A 20,857-nucleotide genomic window follows, 5' to 3' on the forward strand; every position below is an offset into this window, starting at 1 on the left:
AACCTATCCCAAGCACACAGGCAGACGAGCATGCACACAGGACAACACACAAGAGTGGACATGGAAAACACAAGCACCACATATCATCCCACAGGCACTAACGCAAACACCATCCAGATGAAGACATACCAACATCCACTGCCTCCACTGTGTCCCCCTCCTAGTCCACCTCCCTCCAAGTTGCATCTCCACTCACACCTGCATGCACTGTATCCTTATCCACTACCACTATCACCATCACCAGCACACCTATCAGAGCACACCCCTCACTGACAGTCACCACCCCCACATCCATGCACACGTCCCCTGTGTCCTCACCCACTGTGTCTGTGCCCCCCTCCTCCTAAAGTACACAAATGCAAGCACTCAGACACCCAACAACCATCCACCTCACAACAGCATCTAGCCCATGCACCTGCACCCAAACACAGCAGACCGACACCTCCTACATCCACTTCCTCTTCTCCACTTCCAAACCTCCTCCCTCTTCCAGCCCCAAAGTCCATAAGACATTTTTCCTCTCCACCATTGACCTCTTCCCTACCCCTTCTCCCCCCGTCCCTCACGTCAGGCCAGGGGGACGAAAACCCAGGCAAGCACCTCAGCCACCCAGTCCACGGGCACAGTAGTGACCACAGCTACGCCAGGTGGGAGAGGATCCCGGCACCATGCAGCCGCACGGAAAGTGTGCCTGCACCAGCTGCTGCAAGGAAGGGCGAGGAAGCACCCCCAGCTGCTGCAAGGAAGGGCAGGGAGGCACCCCCAGCTGCTGCAAGGAAGGGCAAGGAGGCACCCGAGCTGCTGCAAGAAAGGGTGAGGAGGCACCCCCAGCTGCAGCAAGGAAGGGCAACGAGGCACCCCAGCTGCTGCAAGGAAGGGCAGGGAGGCACCCCCAGCTGCTGCAAGGAAGGGCAATGAGGCACCCCGAACTGCTGCAAGGAAGGGCAAGGAGGCACCCCGAGTTGCTGCAAGGAAGGGCAAGAAGGCACCCCCAGCTGCTGCAAGGAAGGGCAAGAAGGCACCCCCAGCTGCTGCAAGGAAGAGCAAGGGGCCTGCACCAGCAGGCAGAAAGGACAATAGGCCTGGTGCTGGGACTCAGTCGGAGCCCACACCACCAACAATAGCAGCAGCAGCCCCAGTGAGCTGTCGGCCGAGACTGCAGGGGATGGGCTGGAGCCTCCCCCCACCACTGCCAGGAAACTCCATATATCCCATGATGGGTTTGGAAAATGTTGAACTAACGGTGAAATAGGAAAGAAGCATACAGTGGACTATATCTGCATTCCCCCACTCTAGCCCTGGACCACAGTAACCGTGATTTTCAAAGAAGCAATCAGAATTTCTTTGGTCAGAGCAAATGGAGCTTGGACTAGGCCAGGAAACTCAAAAGTAAAAAAAGATTCAGCTGGGTTTTCACCTTCTGTACATCATGTGCAGCTTTGCAAGTGCCAAAATAAAAGATTATTTCTTCAAAGACCATTTCTTTTTTCAACAGACATTCCTCAATAGCACTGCAGCCACAAGAAAGAACGACGACACAAGACAAAGAAACAAGGGCCAGGATTAGGTCACCAGCAGCCCCAGAAAACGTCCTCGGTAAACTTGAGCAAGATTAACTTTGCAAAGGCATCAACCTGCACGGAGAAACGCTAGAGGAATAGAGTGCAAATTGATTCAACTTGCCAACAAACTGCTCACTTTAACTTGTTTCCCCCTTTGTGGATTATCTACACAGTAAATGTGCTTACAAAATATCTGAACACAGGCCATTTTTTTCATCAGCCGTCCTGTTTACTGAAGTAGAAAAATTGATCCACTAAAACTGAATTTTGAAGGGCTAAAAAAATACCAACTGTAATGTGAGTTTTTTTAGGTCTGGCTTGACAAACTAGCTATTTGTAAGGCCTATTGTTATCTATTTTTTACAATATACATGGAGTGGCAAAAGGAAGTCAGGCACTAACCATTTCTCAAATACAACAAAGCAGAGTGCAGACAACCAACTGGCTCCAATTGTCTCCTAGCTGCGTCTGGGAGCCATGTAATGGAGACTATGATGAGCCAGTTACTGACAACAAACTACTGTACCCTCTGCCATCAGAAGGGTAGTTCTCACTACCAGCGGAGCCCGGCAGATGCAGATGGTGCTTTAACAAGTTTTTATTTAACCTGCATGTATTGCCATGATCACACTGTGCAGAGTGCACAGACTCCCCAGCTAATGGGTAGAAGCAAGGTCACCGAGGTGGATTGTCAATGATGGAAAATATTATTTGCCTCTGCAATAAGAGAAAGTAAACTGTGGCTGTGCAAGGCTGGGACACCCCCCTTGGGCAATAAAAGTCAAGTCACCCTGTATGTGTCAAGAGAGAACCATCTGGCAGGTTAGATGTTCTGAATTGTCATTAGTTTCCCAATACTTGTTACGTTTTTTTCATTCTAACAGACTAATTTTGGATGCTTCTGCCTTTCCAAAGTATCAACCTGGACAGCAATACTCCCCTCCCATATTTGATCCCTTCCATGACGCATTCGCATTTCAACTGCCTCAACTTCAAAGAAGCATACAAAGAGGGGATCTTACTGTTGGTACGTCACAGTTTGTCACTGGCCTCCTCGGTTACATGTCACAGACGTTCAGGACAAGCTACAATTAAACAGCTTAGATCTACTGTCCAGATCCAAGTGCATCCCTCAGATCCTCCATACAGACGGGCAATTTGCTTTAATGTTTTTGAGTGTGGTTTTGTTTTTGAGTGTGTGGTGTTGCCTGATGTTACATGGGACACATTTCAGGGTTTCTGGAAGTCTGTGGGACAATTTCTACTTCACGGACAGCTCATGTGTACAGTGCTGCTTCAATTAATTTAATGTGTGATTGGATAGAATATTTGTCGTTCCCCTCTGTGCTATGTTGTCTAGCTAGACGAATGTGAACTTATTCAGTGATATGTGAGTCACAGTGGATGTCTGAGTAGAGCAGTGAAGTTCAGTCTTCTTCAACTGAAGGCAGTCTCAATCGGATAAAATGTGAGTAGATTTCCCAAGTCTTTATAGTCCCTGACCCAAGAACTGAACACAAACAAAGTGGGCATCGCCTATGTGAACTACTGGCAAGCCGAGTCTATCCTGCTGACAAGCTGGTCGCCACTGAATGGGCTTTCATTGCCTGAGAAATGCTAACATACCCTAGCCATGTTGATATTTGTGTTCAGACAAGGGGTGTTTGACTCCTGGAAAGAGTTAATTACGTGCCTATTTCTAGATCAGGGAGTTCAGCAGATTGATCATTATTTCAATGGATGGAGGATAGCGCATGCGTAGAGATGAGACACTGCATACTTTGAGGACACTGCATTCTGGTCATCGATGCAGTATGGGGAGAGTAGTTGTGAACAATCTATAGGCATAATGATTTGCAGATATGTATGTCTGAACTTGCCTGCATCACCAATTTGTCTGCCAAGATTCTTAAAAATGATTTCTGTTGTTAATTAACAGACTTCAGACCCCGCTTATGATATTTTTCATCTTGACTTTGATGTTTAAAGTACAAAGCACAATAAGACAATTATGCCCAATTTTGACAGTAGTTTGAATGTACGTACATTCACAGAGCAATCAATGCTTAGGCTGATAGAAGAAATTAGAAAACTTAGTCATACAGACATATATAAACAAGACAACAAAAAATCCGACTGGCTCACATGGTGACAGGCTGCGCATTTGAAGAAGGCTCAATGGACATACACTATTCACCACTGTAAGACACAATGAAAAGTAGAAAGGCCGATTAGGAAATATTTCTCATACAACAGACTACTAATGGCCAGATATGTCAACAGGTCTGCTGCTGGGCCAGACTAGCCAGTGCAAAAACTAAACTGTGAACCACTGAATGCTAATTTGCACAGGAGAGGTGTCCGGAAAACACAGCCACATTCTAAGACAAACAAACAAGGCAGCCAAAGACAGAAAAATAAAACAGAAATAGCACTCCCCCGTTACATCTTGTTTTTCTTTAGATTTCTTAAGGCATACATGTTTAGACGTGTTCACTTCTAAAAACACGTTACAAAGTTCAATAATCCTTCCCGGCTTAAAGCCAATAAATCAATCTTTTGATTTTACCTTACAGTGCATTCTCTTTAAAATATAAAGTGGAAATACACATACTGATCGGCAATATATTGACCAATATATTGGGCAGCAAAAAATGTATACATTATCAAAAGTTAGGCAGTGGTTTTTGTGTCTTCATTCTGCTACAACGAGAGCGTTTAAGCAAAAACTGTTCGATAAACGGAAATGAGTATCTTTTTGAAACATGCAAGTTCCTGGTGGAGCCTGCGATTACCTATTTTACCAAGTTTGACATATAGAAGTAAAGTAAATTCCCAGGACACCAAAATCTGATAAAGTGGGGGAACCGCTATGAAAACGTCAGTCAATTGGTTCAACAGCCGACAGCCTAGGAATTAGACTCAGCTCAAGAAGTTGAATTCGACAAAAAGATGAAACTGATAAAAGAAAGCAAAATCGGTATTTAACAAATTATATACCTGTAAGTCAATTTTAAATAGTAATATTAAATGCACCAACTGCAAGGACTGACCTGTGTTTTATCTACTAGTCTAATTTGTTTCTCCACTTGTATTAGAAATCCCATTTTCAGGTCGAACTTGCGAGAGCATGCACTCTCACTTCTGAGACTCTTGTACTCAGTAATGGGCGTGGGGCCGGCACAGCTTACCATTGGTTGTCATCATTGCCGTTCTTTTTTGCGGCTTTCTCATTTAGCAGCGCTAGCCATTCGTCATTTTCTTTTATTTAGATGGCGCATAGACCAAGTAGAGATTCATTAGGATTTGACACTGTCTTCCATCACACCCTCTGCTCCAGACTCCACACAGCAGGCATTCGCCGCAAGGCCCTACAGTGGATATGCTCCTTCCTGACGGCAGAACACAGAAAGTCAGACTTCCCCCATTCCTGTCAGAACCTATGGAGATCAGCTGCGGAGTACCCCAGGGCTACTCCTTGAGCCCCACACTCTTCAACATCTACATGGCCCTGCTCGCATCCATCGTTAGAAGCCATGGACTGAACATTGTCTCCTATACTGATGACACACAGCTGATCATCTCACTGGCCGAAAACCCTACAACGGCCAAGAAGAACTTTCACAACGGGATGTAAGCCATCTGGATGAAGGAGAGCTGCTTCAAGCTCAACTCTGACAAGACCGAGATCCTCATCCTGGGACCCTCCACTTCAGCCTGGGATGACTCCTGGTGGCCGACCACACTAGGCAGCTCCCCCCACCCCTACAAACCACACACACAACCTCGGCTTCATCGCTCGCCATGACCCTACAAGTCGACTCTGTTGCCTCCACCTGTTTCCACACCCTCCAACTCCCCCGGAAGATCCTCAGGTGGATCCTAAACGACTGTCAAAAGACAGTAAAACACTCCCTGATCACCAGCAGACTTGAGTAAAGCAACTCACTCTACGCCGGAACCACCAAGAAAAACTTGAAAAAACTACAACACATCCAGAACGCTGCTGTCAGACGCAAACACATCACCGGACACCTGAGAGATCTCCTGCTCCCCGCTGAGAACAGGATCAACTTCAAACTCCTCGTCCACACATACAAGGCCCTCAAAGACCTGGGACCCACCTACCTCAACCACCATGTCACCTTCTGCTCCCACGTGAGGCCTCTCCGCTCCTCTCAACAGGCACTTGACAATGTGCCTCGCATACGGGAGGCCTCGGCTAGAGGAAGATCCTTCACCTACCTCGTGGCAAAGAGCTGGAACACCATGCCTCTCCATCTCAGGCAGTCACCAGCCCTACTTCCATATAGGAAGGACTTTAAGACCTGGCTCTTCGACTGAAGCTCAGAGGACAACCCCTCAGCACCTTGAGACCCTCATGGGTGGGTATCCAATCAATCAATCAATCAATCAATCAGTGTTTATAAAATGCAGCTACTCACCTGTTAGGGTCTCAAAGTGCTGGGGGGGGTGCAGCGTGTACCGGAGGTGCATTAAAAAAGACATGTCTTCAGTTCCTATTGAAGCTGGGGAGGGAGGTGGTCTGTCTGATGTGGATGGGTAGGGCGTTCCAGGAAGTGGCTGTGAGGTAGGAGAAGGGGTGTCCTCCTGTTCTGGTTTTCCTGATGCGGGGTACTTCTGTGAGAGATAGCTGGGCTGAGCGTAGGGTCCTCCAGGGTACGTGGAAGTTGAGCTGCTGTTTAAGGTTGGCTGCTCCGGTGTTGTGGAGGGCTTTGTGTGCGTAGGTGAGGATTTTGAAAGTGATTATTTTCTCTATGGGGTACCAGTCAGTGTGCGTAGGTGTTGTGAGAGTTGGCAATGTCGGGGTAGGTCGATGATCAATCTGGCTGTGGCGTTCTGGATGCTTTGCACTTTGCGGTTGAGTTTTTTGTTGATTCCAGCGTAGAGTGCGTTGCTGTAGCCCAGTCTGCTGGTGATGAGGGTGTGTGTGACGGTCTTACTATGCTTGAGGGGGATCCATGTGAAGATCTTGCGTACGAGGTGGAGGGTGCGGAAGCAGGTGGAGGTGACCAAGTTGATTGGATGGTTCATGCTGAGGATGATTCCGAGGTTGTGGGCTTGGTTGGTGGGGGTGGGTGGGTTTTCGAGGGTGGGTGGCCACCACAAGTCACTCCATGCGTTGGGTTGAGGGCCAAGGATGAGTACTTCGGTCTTGTTTGTGTTGAGTTGAAGGCAGCTGTCTCTCATCCAGTTGGCGACTGCTTTCATGCTCTTGTGGAAGTTGTGTCTGGCCTTGTCTGGTTCGTTGGAGAAGGAGAGGATGAGTTGGGTGGCTTTGGCGTAGGAGATGTTTATTCCGTAGCTTCCGACAATGGTGGCTAGCGGGGCCATGTAGACGTTGAACAGCGTGGAGCTGAGGGAGGATCCTTGGGGCACTCCTCAGGTGGTGGGTGTGGGTTCTGCAAGGAAGGGGGTGAGTCTCACTCATTGCGTTCAGCCGGAGAGGAAGGATTGGATCCAGTCGAGGGCCTTGTCTCGGATGCAAGCTTCGTGGAGACTTCTTATCAAGGTGTGATAGGAGACTGTCGAAAGCTGCCGACAGGTCAAGTAGGATGAGTTCCGCTGTCTCTCCCTTATCAAGTAAGGAGCGGATGTCGTCTGTTGGGGACAGGAGGGCCGTGTCGGTGCTGTGGTTTGACCTGCATCCGGATTGAGAGATGTCAAGGATGTCGTGGCTTTCTAAAAACGCGGTGAGTTGGCTGTTGACTGCTTATAAACACTGACTGATTGATTTATTAGTGTCCCGCTGCGATAGCTATGATATAAAAGCAGAACGACCTCAGTTCTGCTCACATTTTTTTTTGTTTAATATAGCGCAAAATCTGCTCAAGAGCACTGGACCGCATTACAATATTATTTTATTTCATGCAGCTCTTACATTCCTAACGTGCATTCTCTGCAGCTATGTAATAGTGCCTATAAGCGTTTTAGCAGGCAACAAGGCTTTGAACAAGTCCAAAATATTAATAATGAAATCCAAACTGAATCGCCAAGGGCAATTGTACCTAAAATTATTAGCTAAACGAACACGATATTCTTTTTATTGCTTTCAAAACCCTAAAAGGAATTAGAGCGGGTATTAAAATCTGCTGCAACTTGCAGGTGTCAGAATCGGTCACAAGGCACAATGAACTATCATACCTTAGCACATGGGTACTCACAAACTTTTTCTCAGTGGCCAAAATTGCAGTATGGTTTGCGGCCGAGGGCCGCACTGAAGTGACAGCGGGGGTGGGTGGGTGGGGCTTATAGGGGGCACAACCACCCCGCCCCCTTTCTCAAAACATTGCTAAACAATGCTGCATTTTGAATCCAGGTATAACTACACACACAGCGCACACACACAGCGCCATCTACTCTCACCCCTACCCCAGTATCACACACAGCGCCATCTGCTCTCACCCCTACCCCAGTAACACACACAGCGCCATCTGCTCTCACCCCTACCCCAGTAACACACACAGCGCCATCTGCACACAGCGCCATCTGCTCTCACCCCTACCCCAGTAACATACACAGCGCCATCTGCACACAGCGCCATCTGCTCTCACTCCTACCCCAGTAACACACACACAGCGCACACACACAGCGCAATCTGCTCTCACCCCTACCCCAGTAACACACACACAGCGCACACACACAGCGCCATCTGCTCTCACCCCTACCCCAGTAACACACACACACAGCGCACACACACAGCACCATCTGCTCTCACCCCTACCCCAGTAACACACACACAACGCACACACAGCGCCATCTGCTCTCACCCCTACCCCAGTAACACACACACACAGCGCACACACACAGCGCAATCTGCTCTCAACCCTACCCCAGTAACACACACACTACATTAAAAACAAATAAATACATAACCAAAGAGCCTTACCTGCCTCAATAAAGCACTGTAAAGATACCACAAATGCAGAACGGCAGGCAGGCGGGCGGCAGACGTGGACTCGGTGACAGGAAGCAGACGAAAAAGCCCCGTAAAAGTTAGCTGCAAGCGCTGACTTTTAACCTCTTCGTTGCGGGCGTCGGCCACTGGCCGACACCCACACACCCTCCCTGGTGCGGGTCACGACCAGTGGCCGACACCAGGAAGGGTATCAATAAATCCTCGGGTTCTTACAAGGCCTTCCTGAAAGTGTTTCCTGGCCCCCGGTCGCAGCTGTGCTGCGATCGGGGGCCAGGAAACACTTTCAGGTTTCCTGGCCCCCCGATCGCAGCAGAGCTGCGATCAGGGGGCCAGGAAACACTTTGAAAAGGCCTCGTAAGAAAGGGGAGACTCTCCCCTTTCTTACGAGGCCTTCTCAAACTGTTTCTGGCCCCCGATCGCAGCTGCCCACTAGACGCCAGGGAATTCACTTTGGGGGGGCGGCCCCCTCGGAAAACGGGCCGCCCCCCGGGGGCATAATTAATTTAAAAAAAAAAGGTAGGTGCCCCCTGGGGGGGGGGGGGGGGGGCCGCGATCGCACCCCCCCCAGGGGATTTTTTTTTTCTTCAAAAAAATAAAAATAAAAAATAAATAAAATGACAGGGGGTCGCCCGTGGGCAGGGTGACCCCCTGTGGGGGCAATTTTTTTTTTAGATGTTGTAGGGTTTCCCTGGGGGCCATTTTGGCCCCCAAGGAAACCATACAACAACTAAAAAAAATAGATCTATATATAGATCTATATTTATATATCTATGTAGATAGATATATCTATGTACATGGATATATCTATAGATATATCCATGTACATAGATATATATATATATATAGAGGTAGATCTATATATACCAAAGAGATTTATAAAGTGTGCTACTCACCTGTGAGTGTCTCAAGGCGCTTGGGGGGGGGGGGGGGCGGGGGGAGGGAAAGGGGCTGGGAGGTTCACTGTTCGAAAAGCCAGGTTTTGAGCCCCTTCCTGAAAAGAAGTAGGTTTTGGGTCTTGCGAAGGTGGGTTGTGAGGGCGTTCCAGGTTTTGGGTGCAAGGTAGGAGAAGGATCTGCCCCCGGTGGTGGTGTGTTTGATGCGGGGGACAGAGGCGAGAGAGAGGTCAGCTGAGCGGACGTTTCGTGTGGGGGTGTGGAAGGTGACTCTCGTTGAGGTAGGCAGGGCCTGTGTTGTGGAGTGTTTTGTGTGCGAGGATGTGGATCTTGAAGGTGATCCTTTTGTCAATGGGGAGCCAGTGGAGGGATTTGAGGTGTGGAGAGATGTGTTCGTGTCGGCGGAGGTCGAGGATGAGTCGTGCTGCTGAGTTCTAGATGCGTGTAGTTTGCGCTTGAGTTTTAGAGTGGTGCCGGCGTAGAGGGCGTTTCCGTAATCAAGCCTGCTGCTGATGTGTGCGTGAGTGACAGTTTTTCTGGTCTCTGTGGGGATCCATTTGAATGTTTTTCAGTATACGGAGTGTGTTGAAGCATGAGGAGGTGAGAGCGTTGATTTGTTGGGTCATCGAGAGGGAGGAGTCTAGGATGATGCTGAGGTTGCGTGCGTGGTTGGCGGGGGTGGGTGCAGGGCCTAGCGTGGTGGGCCACCATGAGGGGTCCCAGGTGTTTTTGTGTGGGCCAAAGAGGATTATTTCGGTTTTGCTTGAGTTGAGTTTCAGGTGATTTACTGTCATATATATATCACTTTTGTCAATATGTGTGTGGTTTCCCTGGGGGGAAAAGGGTCCGACTTGTCTAGTGGCAGTTTTAGTGCCATAAAGAAGCGCAGAAGGTTTATATACCTACTGCAAAGAAGAGCAAATCTGTATTTTATGTAAATAGCTGAGTACATTAGCAAAGTCTATGGAGAGATGAAGGGCACTTTTGCTGGGTGGTAATGAGGGAATCCGAGGAGGAGGGAGTGGGAGCACCAATAATGATTGTTGGACTGGGCGCAGGAGGTGCTAAAGACTGTGACGAATGGTATGTGACAAGGTGTTTTTTGAGTGTCTTGAAAGAACGTGCTGATTGAGGGAAGAAGCGCAGGTAAGGTGGCCTCTACTGTTGCACGTATCTCACACACCATCGATTTTGTGACTGTCTACGTAGGCTAGTGTTTTAGAGCAACAGTTTAGCCAATAGCAGAGATGGCATCTTGATGGATGACTGCTGCCTGCACTCGGGTTATAGAGGACCGCTCTGACATAGGATCAGAGACTGAGACATCAGATACTGAGACAGCATCTGAGGGATAGGACAATGGCGCAGACTCTGGGAGTGATTTTTCAGTCAGAGGAGTCCCATTCGATAACTCCTCTTCCAGTACATTATGAGGGAGGTGATGAGGACAGTCCTGCTGTCCCTTCGCAAGCTGTTTGTGCAACTGGGTAATAGTGGGTTAGGCCAACCCAGAGAGCAGGTGAATGCGGCGGCAAGCAGAGAGAGAGTGCTCTCTTGGGAGCTCCCCAATTTAGTTCAGCCCCAAATTCCACCACCCAAATCATATTGTGGAGACATCAAAATTATCCATGGCAAAACAAACTGGTTTTGTAAGGCAGGCACCTGTGTTTTTGGTCCTGGATTCGGCGGCCATATAGAGAAACACACTAAACCCAAACATTTCTGGAAACTAGACATTCGGGGGAGTCCACAGAGGTGTGACTTGTGTGGCTTCCCCAAAGTTTTCTTACCCAGAATACCCTGCAAAGCTGAAATGTTGAAAAAAAACTCAATTTTTCTCGCATTTCTGTCACACAAACTACAGGAATATGCTGGGATCCACAATATTCCTACCACCCAGTGACTCCTCACCTGTCCTGATAAAAACACTACCCCACTTGAGTGCCTACACCTAGTGTCTGTGTCAGGAATGGATCACCCCAGGGTCAACAGCTGCCTCACGTAAGGACCAACATTGTCCGTTGTGTGATCTATTCCTGTCGCAGGCACCAGGCCTAACCACACAAGTGAGGTATGATTTTTATCGGGAGACTTGGGGGGACGCTGGGTGGAAGGAAATTTGAGGCTCCTCTCAGATTCCAGAACTTTCTGTCACCGAAATGTGAGGAAAACTTGTTTTTTTAGCCACTTTTTGAGGTTTGCAAAGGATTCTGGGTAACAGAACCTGGTCAGAGCCCCGCGAGTCACCCCATCTTGGATTCCCCTAGGTCTCTAGTTTTCAAAAATGTACAGGTTTGGTAGGTTTCCCTAGGTGCCGGCTGAGCTAGAGGCCAAAATCTACAGGTAGGCACTTTGCAAAAAACAGCTCTGTTTTCTGTGATGTGTCCACGTTGTGTTTTGGGGCATTTCCTGTCGCGGGCGCTAGGCCTACCCACACAAGTGAGGTATCATTTTTATCGGGAGACTTGGGGGGACGCTGGGTGGAAGGAAATTTGAGGCTCCTCTCAGATTCCAGAACTTTCTGTCACCGAAATGTGAGGAAAACTTGTTTTTTTAGCCACTTTTTGAGGTTTGCAAAGGATTCTGGGTAACAGAACCTGGTCAGAGCCCCGCGAGTCACCCCATCTTGGATTCCCCTAGGTCTCTAGTTTTCAAAAATGTACAGGTTTGGTAGGTTTCCCTATGTGCCGGCTGAGCTAGAGGCCATAATCTACAGGTAGGCACTTTGCAAAAAACAGCTCTGTTTTCTGTGAAGTGTCCACGTTGTGTTTTGGGGCATTTCCTGTCGCGGGCGCTAGGCCTACCCACACAAGTGAGGTATAATTTTTATCGGGAGACTTGGGGAGACGCTGGGTGGAAGGAAATTTGAGGCTCCTCTCAGATTCCAGAACTTTCTGTCACCGAAATGTGAGGAAAACTTGTTTTTTTAGCCACTTTTTGAGGTTTGCAAAGGATTCTGGGTAACAGAACATGGTCAGAGCCCCGCGAGTCACCCCATCTTGGATTCCCCTAGGTCTCTAGTTTTCAAAAATGTACAGGTTTGGTAGGTTTCCCTAGGTGCCGGCTGAGCTAGAGGCCAAAATCTACAGGTAGGCACTTTGCAAAAAACAGCTCTGTTTTCTGTGATGTGTCCACGTTGTGTTTTGGGGCATTTCCTGTCGCGGGCGCTAGGCCTACCCACACAAGTGAGGTATCATTTTTATCGGGAGACTTGGGGGGACGCTGGGTGGAAGGAAATTTGAGGCTCCTCTCAGATTCCAGAACTTTCTGTCACCGAAATGTGAGGAAAACTTGTTTTTTTAGCCACTTTTTGAGGTTTGCAAAGGATTCTGGGTAACAGAACCTGGTCAGAGCCCCGCGAGTCACCCCATCTTGGATTCCCCTAGGTCTCTAGTTTTAAAAAATGTACAGGTTTGGTAGGTTTCCCTATGTGCCGGCTGAGCTAGAGGCCATAATCTACAGGTAGGCACTTTGCAAAAAACAGCTCTGTTTTCTGTGATGTGTCCACGTTGTGTTTTGGGGCATTTCCTGTCGCGGGCGCTAGGCCTACCCACACAAGTGAGGTATAATTTTTATCGGGAGACTTGGGGAGACGCTGGGTGGAAGGAAATTTGAGGCTCCTCTCAGATTCCAGAACTTTCTGTCACCGAAATGTGAGGAAAACTTGTTTTTTTAGCCACTTTTTGAGGTTTGCAAAGGATTCTGGGTAACAGAACATGGTCAGAGCCCCGCGAGTCACCCCATCTTGGATTCCCCTAGGTCTCTAGTTTTCAAAAATGTACAGGTTTGGTAGGTTTCCCTAGGTGCCGGCTGAGCTAGAGGCCAAAATCTACAGGTAGGCACTTTGCAAAAAACAGCTCTGTTTTCTGTGATGTGTCCACGTTGTGTTTTGGGGCATTTCCTGTCGCGGGCGCTAGGCCTACCCACACAAGTGAGGTATCATTTTTATCGGGAGACTTGGGGGGACGCTGGGTGGAAGGAAATTTGAGGCTCCTCTCAGATTCCAGAACTTTCTGTCACCGAAATGTGAGGAAAACTTGTTTTTTTAGCCACTTTTTGAGGTTTGCAAAGGATTCTGGGTAACAGAACCTGGTCAGAGCCCCGCGAGTCACCCCATCTTGGATTCCCCTAGGTCTCTAGTTTTCAAAAATGTACAGGTTTGGTAGGTTTCCCTAGGTGCCGGCTGAGCTAGAGGCCAAAATCTACAGGTAGGCACTTTGCAAAAAACAGCTCTGTTTTCTGTGATGTGTCCACGTTGTGTTTTGGGGCATTCCCTGTCGCGGGCGCTAGGCCTACCCACACAAGTGAGGTATCATTTTTATCGGGAGACTTGGGGGGACGCTGGGTGGAAGGAAATTTGAGGCTCCTCTCAGATTCCAGAACTTTCTGTCACCGAAATGTGAGGAAAACTTGTTTTTTTAGCCACTTTTTGAGGTTTGCAAAGGATTCTGGGTAACAGAACCTGGTCAGAGCCCCGCGAGTCACCCCATCTTGGATTCCCCTAGGTCTCTAGTTTTCAAAAATGTACAGGTTTGGTAGGTTTCCCTATGTGCCGGCTGAGCTAGAGGCCATAATCTACAGGTAGGCACTTTGCAAAAAAACAGCTCTGTATTTTGTGAAAAAATGGGATGTGTCCACGTTGTGTTTTGGGGCATTTCCTGTCGCGGGCGCTAGGCCTACCCACACAAGTGAGGTATCATTTTTATCGGGAGACTTGGGGGAACATAGAATAGCAAAACAAGTGTTATTGCCCCTTATCTTTCTCTACATTTTTTCCTTCCAAATATAAGAGAGTGTGTAAAAAAGACGTCTATTTGAGAAATGCCCTGCAATTCACATGCTAGTATGGGCACCTCGGAATTCAAAGATGTGCAAATAACCACTGCTCCTCAAAACCTTATCTTGATCCCATTTTGGAAATGCAAAGGTTTTCTTGATACCTCTTTTTCACTCCTCATATTTCAGCAAATGAATTGCTGTATACCCAGTATAGAATGAAAACCAACTGCAGGGTGCACCTCATTTATTGGCTCTGGGTACCTAGGGTTCTTGATGAACCTATAAGCCCTTTATATCCCCGCAACCAGAAGAGTCCAGCAGACAAAACGGTATATTGCTTTCAGAAATCTGACATCGCAGGAAAAAGTTACAGAGTAAAACATAAAGAAAAATGGCTGTTGTTTTCAGCTCAATTTCAATATTGTTTTATTTCAGCTGTTATTTTCTGTAGGAAAACCTTGTAGGATCTACACAAATGACCCCTTGCTGAATTCAGAATTTTGTCTAGTTTTCAGAAATGTTTAGCTTTCCGGGATCCAGCATTGGTTTCACACCCATTCCTGTCACTAACTGGAAGGAGGTTGAAAGCACCAAAAATAGTAAAAATGGGGTATGTCCCAGTAAAATGCCAAATTTGTGTTGGAAAATGTGCTTTTCTGATTCAAGTCTGCCCGTTCCTGAAAGGTGGGAAGATAGTGATTTCAGCACCAGAAACCCTTTGTTGTTGGCATTTTCAGGGAAAAAACCACAAGCCTTCTTCGGCGGCCCTTTTTCCCCATTTTTTTGGAAAAAACTAAATTTTCACTGTATTTTGGCTATTTTCTTGGTCTCCTCCAGGGTAAACCACAAACTCTGGGTACCATTAGAATCCCTAGGATGTTGGAAAAAAGGACGCAAATTTGGCGTGGTTAGCTTATGTGGACAAAAAGTTATGAAGCCCTAAGCGCGAACTACCCCAAATAGCCAAAAAAGGGCTCAGCACTGGGGGGGGGAAAAGGCCCAGCAGCTAAGGGGTTAAGGGGCTTTGGCTTCCAGGATCGTCATGGAAACGCCATAAATAATGGCCGCCGTACGTAAACATAGAGGAGGGCCGTGGGAGCATGCGCAAAGAAGCCACTATTGCGCATGCTCCCGCGGCCCTCTTCTATGTTTATATACTGCGGCCATTATTATATGGCGTTTCCTGTACGTGTCCGCGGGCCTTACTTTGAGTAACGTCGCCTTAGCATCTATTTTATAAATGCAGAATTAAGCTTAAATACACATAGTCACCAGGACGATATCTGTCTCACGAAACCCCGTCAAAATATATCAGTCACTGAGATCCTAATAACTTAGGCTGCTGTTCTCATTTTGGACATTATGGAGAACTCTTGCTGCTCATTCTCCAACAAATATCCCTTTGTATTTCAATTTACACACCAGCAAATGGTTTAGAATGCAAACTTCAGCCGCAAAAAAAATAAAATAGCTGGCCCTCATATTTTTTGGATACAATTTTGGTACAATGACCACATGTTATTTTGTCTTCTGGATCACTTTGTTTTACAATTCCTTGATAATTTCATGTGCGTAGTATTCGGGGTGATCTCTGCCAAGATTGGCTTACAATTTCAGAGCCGTATGTGCTGTACTGGAACGGGTGGCAGGCAGTCTTGAGATGCACTGCCAGAGCTGTATTTGTGAGGTTTAGCCTTAGGAAGGCAATAGTGTTCTTACCTTAACTAAGAGGTACACGGCTCAGATGCATTTGGCGTCCTAGTCCTGGAACAGTAAGAATACCGCAGGCAAGGTTAGGCTACATTGAGAGAGCTGAATGCGGACGGCAGAGCAGAAACCGATTTTTTTCAGCTTTATATTGTGCCAACTCGGTCCGAAGTTATTGGACCACTTCACATGAGCGCCAGTTACAATACACACGGTCCTTACCACCCAATGCTTGTGGCAGGTTTATGGCACACTCAGGTTTCTGATGCGCCGACTGTGGAAAATGCTTGTGGCGCTGGGTTTCTAGGGATTGCGTGACGCTTTACTAAACGGATGCAGAACGCCAATGTACTGAGCATGGCAACTGCACTTACTTCTGTTGGTTACCGTCCATGTCATAGCTCTTTCTCTTAGCTTATCCCCAGCCACTGCCTGTTTCTTCTTGCCTAACACCTGTCCTCCTGTCCTTGTTTCTTCTTCAACTCCCACCCGCCCCTTCCCGGTAGAAGGAAAAAAGTACTACGAAGCGGACGCTTTATAGCATTTTTTAAAATCATTCCATTATCTGCCCCACCCCCTTAGCTGCACCTATCCGATTGCCAATGCTTGTTAATAGATGTTGGGTCACCAAATATCGGCTTAAGAAAAATGTAAATACTTCTTAAAATAGACAAGTGATCTGTTACTAAATACTGTTTCATTTTAAATGTAAAGTCCCTTTACAGAGCGTGCAATTGCTGGCTCTTGGTGACGCTAAGGGAATACGCAAAATCATAAATGAATACTAACTGCCCACTGGCAAAAGTTAGTTAACATCAGAAGAGATGTTTTCCTAATTTTAAGTGCTGTAAAATGGCAAGGGTAAATTTCAGCCTGGATAAAGGGTAATTTTGAGGGAAGCAGGTGGCACAGACAACATTCATGAAAAGAAAACCGGAGGCCTCGAGGCAGTGCTGCCTTGGTATTAGGTGACACTGAGCATCCAATGACAAAAGCAATAGCTTTGAGTTATGGCTGAGAAATATGGACCACATATATGTCTCCTGTCCAATGCGAACCAATAAATATTAGACCATCACAGTAATAAGTGTGGAGGTGGTTGGGCAAGGGCAGGTGCATGGTGTATGCCATTCAACATTTTTGGTCTTATCATTCGAAGGTAGGCAGATTATCATGAGTTGATGACTGCCATGTAAAGTGCTTTATGGAATTCTGCTTTAGGACAGAGTGTTATGCTGGGATTTTGAAGCAGCTGTTGGGCACCACAAAGCAGCGTTGCTAGAGCACTATGTGGTCTAGAGCTCTGAAGTGTAGTGGGCACGCATGGCAACTGCTTCAGTAGAAGCAGTCAGAGTGTCCATTAGCCTGCTGGGCAGACTCATCTGAGAGAAGGCTTTGCAGAAACAGAACAAATGAGAACCCAAGGAAGACAGAGGAAAGGGCAAAACATGACCAGGATCCATTCATATATATATATATATATATATATATATATCAGTCATCCACTAAAGGTTGCTGAAGAGGACAGAAATGGAGGAGGATGCTCAAGTCCATTTGCCCTTTTCAGAAGGGCAACAGAAGAAGGAGGATTGAGCCCCTAGACACTCATCAATGGATGACAATGAATGAAGACGGGAGAAGGGTGAGGGGGGACTTAAGATCACAAGGGGAGCAAGAGAAGAAAGCAAGTGAGACCCATGTTCTCATAAGCATTAGATTCTGTTCTTCAAGTTAGTATTTAGAAATTGTCAATAATGAAAATCAAGCCCTACTAATCGGACCAAAATGGCAACATACGCCACCCTAAATGTTCTTTGGGTATTAAAGAAAAAACTAAAAACAGTGTATGTAACAGAGGGATAGTGACCAGCACACTCCTAAAAACATTTGTTGCAAAGTTAGTTAAAACAAAATCAATTTAACAAACCAAGCATTACAAGGAGCGTAGCAATTTCAAAAAGGAAAATTATCAGCATCCATAAAAAGACTCTTTAGAGTGCCACAGGGATGTAACAAAGTCATAATTTGTAAGGAGTTCATTTATTGCCATTGTCTTGGAGTTATTGTTCAACAATTTTCATAGATTTTTCAAATCAGGAGTTTACTTGTGGGTATTTGTTCAGGTAGTAGATCTGAGATTGGGAGCATTTTTTAATATTTAGCAGATTAAGGGGATTGTGGATAAACTTTTTAAGTTCATTTTTAAGTGTAAGAAAGGCACTTAAAGATGTCAAAGGTGTAAAGACGCTTATAATCACAGAGCCTGCATCCAATTGTATAAGGATGCCAGCAAATGGTGTGCTTGATCTTTTTTTGCAAACTCCAACTTAAATTTTATTCTGGAAGAGTAGTATTTACCAAAGCAAGATTGTCTGCAATTTGACGTGTACGTATTCATGACCATTCATGCATGGGATTTCTTATTAAAAGCTAGTTTATCCTCTATGAGAGAGATTTTATTAGAATTTTTATTAACACCTATTTTATAATAAATTAATACTTGTTTAGCGTCCTACTGTTCCTTCATATCCAAAGTTTCAAGGGCCAATTGGAGGTAGGCTCCCTGAGGGTTACTCTTGCTTTTTTCAATTTCACCCCACAATTAATAATTTAGTGATAAAGCAACAGTATTCTTCAAAATAACCTGACCAATTTAAAGTCTTATTAGAGCCTGAATGTATTAGTAGGAAGGCAGAAAACCTGTTGACAAATGTTGTGGAAAGCCACATCCAGAAGTATGGATGGTTTCCCTCGGAGTGCTTCAATTCCGTACTTCAAGCAGAGTAAATATTTATTATTCCTGTTCTTCAACAACTGCTGAAAAGAGGGCCCACTCAACTTCCTTGCAAGAGACCTGAAAGCAAATTCCATGGAAGGGAACTTTTCCTTCATTAATAACAGATGATCCATTAAGTCTTTGTAGTCATCAAAAAAAATCTGATATATTTATAACTAGTGATTCTTTCAATCATTTTTTCACGCACTTGACAGCGACCTGGCTTTTTTTTTTTTTTACTTTTCTGCCTATGCCCATTGCTTTTGTTTTGACTAAATTGACTTCCATTTCCTTGTTCCTGCAGTAAAAAGACGGCACCGTAATTAGTCTTTGTAGGCCTACAGCTGTTTTGTTTAAAATAACTATATCATCTGCCTCTTGCAGAGATGTAATTTGCAGTGTTCCTAGTTTAGGAACACGACACAACTTTATTACGAGATTTATTCATATATACTGATTAAAGAGAAATGGCACAATAACTCACTCCTGCTTCAAGCCATTTTTGGTGTATATTTTTGTGCGATTGATTGGCCTGCTTTTATTTTTACTACAACCCAGGTATTACAGTAAAGCATCTATTGTACAGCATTCCTCACAAGTTGATTTTACTCAATAAAAGATTCCTTGATACTTTGTCAAACGAAGACTTGAAATCGCCAAAACACATGTGTAGCACTGATTTTGTACTTCAGGATTTTTCAGTTAGTGCCGAAAGTGCAAGAATGCTTGAAATTACTTCTTGGCCTCGGTGAAAACCTGCTTGGTTTAATGGAACAAGCTTAAATGTGAGACTTAATCTTCTATGTCCTGAAGAAACCCAATTACAAAATATTTTGCCTCATTATCTAATAACGCTACCTATAATTCATCAGGTTTCTCACTGGGCCCTTTTTATGGTCTGGCTTGACAGCACAGTTATCACCAGACAATTATGTGAGAGTCGCTAGAGAGGACTTTGGCTCCATCCACATGTTGGGAGGTAGGAGTACATGTTTTGATTGGAGCATAAGCTGTGTGCTTCTACAAAAAGTGCTTGCCCTCCACACAGCTGTGATAATGTTGTCCATTTAAGCAGTTACATGAGGTTGAACTTTCAGGGGCACACATATGACATTGTAGTGCTATTAATGTGTCTTAGCTAACAAGATACGTTTTTTTCTGGCAGAAGCACATATGGGAGGAGGGCACTCATTAACCTTCATGGATGTTTAGGCCTGGCTTGACAATACAACCCTAACCTGGCCTTTTAACTTACACCAATATTATTCTCCAGTTCTTTGCTTCCACACAAATACATATGCATTCCATGCTATTTACTTGTAATGTTTCACTTTACCATACAATATGCCTTTAGAACCAGACCTATTGGCATTGCCAATGACTGTTGTAAATTGGGAGAAAGACTGAGCTACACCATGAATCTGGAATAACATGTTCTTGACTACAATGACTGTACAGCATCTTTTAAAGTATTTACCCAGTAAACTGTACTGTCTTTTAATAGGCTGTCAGGGAGGCCATTGGCTGTGAGCGTCATTCGATTGACTTATCTTGATGATATCAACACCCAGCTTGCTGTTGTAAGAAGTCACTTCTGCAATTGAAACTGATGATGTTCCTGAAATTGTAAATCGGTAACCGTTTAGCATTCATATCAAATAGTTGATCCAGGCATCCTCTGCCACATTAGCGTTTCTTTCACATGTAAAACCTTGTTCCGTTTTAGTTATAATGGTTGAGTTCCTATTTTTTTCTTTTTCTACAAATACTAAACAAAGTATGCCCTGATTTATCAAGTGTGCATACCAACATGCTCACTTGCTTCATCTTCTCTCTAGCAGGAACCCCCAAGAAAGGAAGCAGGAGACACATTAAGTACTGTGAAATCCATCAATTGTGCAGGAAGACGTGCTGGTCATCATATGTCATACCGAGAAAAGAATAAAGGCCTTCAGACTAAAACTCAAGTCTCATTTCATTTGTGTCCTTCTTTTTATGTCAGTGTGTTGGGTACAATACAAAATTGTTCCAGAACTGTGAACATTAAGTAATCCCATGATAAACTATTTAAAATGTGAAGATAACCACTGTTAGAGTAGTCAAGCTTAGACAACTCAGTAGCTGAGTCGTGCAACCCATCTGCGCCGAGTCCTCATGTACAACTACTACCAATCTTTTTTACCAGAAATTTGGTCCTTGG

General features: G+C 45.7%; 1 protein-coding gene across 7 annotated transcripts in view; it reads right to left on the bottom strand.

Annotated features, from left to right (window-relative positions):
* The window catches only part of P4HA2 (prolyl 4-hydroxylase subunit alpha 2), a 229,491-nt gene that overhangs the window by 186,314 nt on the left and 22,320 nt on the right, over window positions 1-20,857 (bottom strand). The window contains exon 2 of one of the 7 annotated variants that reach the window (XM_069244743.1): window positions 3,708-3,761. The exons of 5 other annotated variants lie outside the window; for them this stretch is intronic. The gene's annotated coding sequence lies outside the window, so the exon portion shown is untranslated. Of the gene's footprint in view, window positions 1-3,707; window positions 3,762-20,134; window positions 20,256-20,857 lie in introns of those variants that run through there. One more of the 7 variants, XM_069244744.1, reaches the window with a different exon arrangement.

The sequence above is a fragment of the Pleurodeles waltl genome, chromosome 7 (assembly GCF_031143425.1).
Source record: "Pleurodeles waltl isolate 20211129_DDA chromosome 7, aPleWal1.hap1.20221129, whole genome shotgun sequence".
Taxonomy (NCBI): Eukaryota; Metazoa; Chordata; class Amphibia; order Caudata; family Salamandridae; genus Pleurodeles; species Pleurodeles waltl.